Source organism: Apteryx mantelli, chromosome 3 (assembly GCF_036417845.1).
Source record: "Apteryx mantelli isolate bAptMan1 chromosome 3, bAptMan1.hap1, whole genome shotgun sequence".
Lineage (NCBI taxonomy): Eukaryota > Metazoa > Chordata > Aves > Apterygiformes > Apterygidae > Apteryx > Apteryx mantelli.
Window position 1 is genome coordinate 77,469,060 of NC_089980.1, and position 3,249 is coordinate 77,472,308.

Genomic DNA, 3,249 nt, shown 5'->3' on the forward strand with positions numbered 1-3,249 from the left:
ATCTCCAAGGTGATCCTAGTTACTATGGGAACTCTGATACTTGTTTGTGTTCTTAGCACTGGCTGGTTGCTGAAGTTTGGCAGCCTCCATATAGTAATCCAGCTGATTAGAAATGTTAAGTCGCTGTCATGAATTTTTCATTACTGCTGTCAGTATGAGTCTGTCCTTTATAGGAGTAATTACTAATTAATAAATCCTATTCTATGTTCAGGAGGGAAAGGTTGCCTATGCTAAACCTGCCCTTTTGTAACCGAGCTGTTTAAACCCTTTCGGATGCTGCCAGGCAAAAAAAAGCATTTTTTTTTTACTCACTAAGCTCTCTTTTTGAAAATGTGTAAACTCCTTGCCAGGCCTTTTTTCCCATGACTTTTAGAAATATTTATTGAAAAAGATGGATAATCTTGACTGGAGGCTTGACTCAGATACAGCGTTCCCCCTAGTTTAATTAATTTCTGTTCTCCAGCTGCTCCAGAGAATTGCTCCGGTTCAGGAAAGCGTGTCTGGAGGTCGGGGTGAGCTCCCAGACCCCGGCTGCCCCCCTCACCCAGCTGGGGGAAACCAGGCTGTCCTGCCCCTCACGTGGGTCCCACCAGCACGGGCCCTCCGCGTTGGCGCTCGCAGCACTCCAGCTGCCTCGGGGTGTCCGTCGCCCCCCATACGCATGAGAGCCCCCGAGGGTCATCGGATCTCAGCAAACCTGATCCAGAGCAGCAGGCGACTGCGCTGCCCACTTCCGGGGCGGCAGGGCTAGGGGGAAAGAGCGGGGGGAAACGTCTGAAAACTCCTGGGAAGCCACAAAAGCAGTCGTTAATTTACCAGCAGGGAAAAAGTCTTGCGATCACTGATTCAGTGCTTAAAAAAAATTGCACAAAAACCTGAATGAATTATTGAAAATGCAATGGGCGGAGGGGAAGGGAAAGCAGAGCAGTAGCTAGAGAGCATTTCATTTTCCTGCTTCAGTGCACATCATTCCTCCATGTAGATGCCATGCTTTGCTTCCCTTTGTATTTTGACAGGAGAGGAGTGGAGAGCCTTTATAAAGTCAGCCCCTTTGGAATCGTATGGATAATGTGATCTTACTTCACTGGGAAGCCATAAACTCTCACAGACACCTTTATTATAATGGCGAGGTATGTATGTATAACAGCACCCTGCAGTCACACACTTCCTTTTCTTTTCTTCAAAGATGTCCTTATCCTGAAGAAGTTACAACCACCCTGCCTCTTCTTTTTTTTTTCTCTCTCTCTCCTTTTTTTCCCCCCCTTTAAAGGGCCTGTTTCAGCACCCATAGCCAAATCTTTCTCCAGAATTTCATATGACCTGAGCCAAGACAAGGGAAGCTCAGGGGCTTGCTAGGAAGATTTTTTGCAGGAATGGGGCCTTAGTGACAAATACAATTAGAAATTAATCCAGATCTCAAACAGGATGGGAAAAGAAATAGATGAAAAGCACACAGGAATTTGGAGGGACAAGCTAGGAGGCAGAGTCTGGGCTCTTCTGGAGGACAGCATTTCTAGGCAAAGTGGAAATTTTTATCTGAACTCTGTGGCTGATGGTTTATTTTAACCAGACAAGTTCATTGGCAGTGTTAATTTGCACTGAGGAGTTTGCTTCTCCAATTTAAACAGTACTGTCTTCCAAAATATTACCTGAACTCAAGACATAAGGATGTTCAGGAAGAATCAGACAAATGTTTGGAGGCAACTGAAAGAAAGTCTGAAAGGATCTATACTAACAGGTTAATTAACATAACCAACCTATATTAACCTGAAATAAAAACACATGCAAGAATCATAGAACTATGGTGTTAGGAGGTCTGGTTCATTTACATTATGCTAGTGACTCTTAAAAGTATGACTCTATTCCACTATACACTTGAATACAACAATGTAGAAACCTTATCATAACCATTTCATAGAACCAAATTAAAAAGGGATATATTCAGTGAGATCTATGTCAAAAAGGTTACCACTCATTCAAAAATGAAACCTAAAAACAAATCTATAAAAATATTCTTGTGCAAATTTGAGAATGCTTTTATCATAATTCTATAAAAATAATCAAACAGAAAATGAAAATGAGAAATTTTCATCCAGAAGAACTTTTCAGGTTCTTAATAAGATCCTGAATAAATAAGCCATAACATCAGATACTGAACATTTAGCACAAAAGGTCTTTCCATTGTGCCAAGCATTTCTGAATATTTTAATGCTAAAATATGTGAAGTAACATTCAGTAAGCATCTTTGAAAATATTTACATCAGAATCACAGAATGGTTGAGGTTGGAAGGGACCTCTGGAGATTGTCTAAGTCCAACCCCCCTGCTCAAGCAGGGTCACCTAGAGCACGTTGCACAGGATCGCGTCCAGGCAGCTTTTGAATGTCTCCAGAGAAGGAGATAGTGTTACAGCCTGATAGTGTTACAGAAAATCCAAAATCATTTACAGTTTCTGAAACATAGGGAAAATTGTTGGTGAATGTATTGACAAAAATATTGGTTGCTGAAATCTTTATGTGAGTTGAAAAGCCAATAAATACTGTCAGGGTTCTGAGAATATTGTTTCTGTGCATGTTGCAGAGGACTGAAATAAATTGTTATGATCAGAGCTGTAAATCTCCTACCGGGAATAGATAACACTATGGAGTTTCTAAGTACATAATTTACACTTCTCTAATTCTCTCTGTAACATATAATGGAGGTTGTTGTTCACATCTATGAAATATTCATAAGGAAGATTATTTTATATTGTTAAATATTTGGGAATAAAATCTTTCTTTTTGTTTCTTTCCCATTAAAATAGACTTTTTATCTAAAGAAGCTTGCTTTAATTTTTCTTGCTCCTTCGAGGAGGAGCTTTCCAAAGAAGAAAAAAGCAATAGCCACACAGGCAGGCACCTAATCCAAGATTGCTGACCTTCTCCTAACAATTAATCTAATTTTCTGGCATGCTACATGTCACCATACACATAATAAATTAAACTTCTTGGTATTCTTAATTTGGAAAGACAAGTCATGTTCATATTCACAGTCCACTGAATTTTGCACTACCAACACTTCATGCCTTAACTGAACATATCAAAGAAATGCCAAAGGTTTACATCAATGTATTCTCAACATCAGTACTTCAGTCCAGTTGTAGCTACTTTAAATTTAGATACAGTATGTGGGTCAGACATGTAGATATGATCAAGCCAAAATTAATTAAGATCCTTAGTCAGACTGAGCATGCCATAAATCAAAGCAAAAG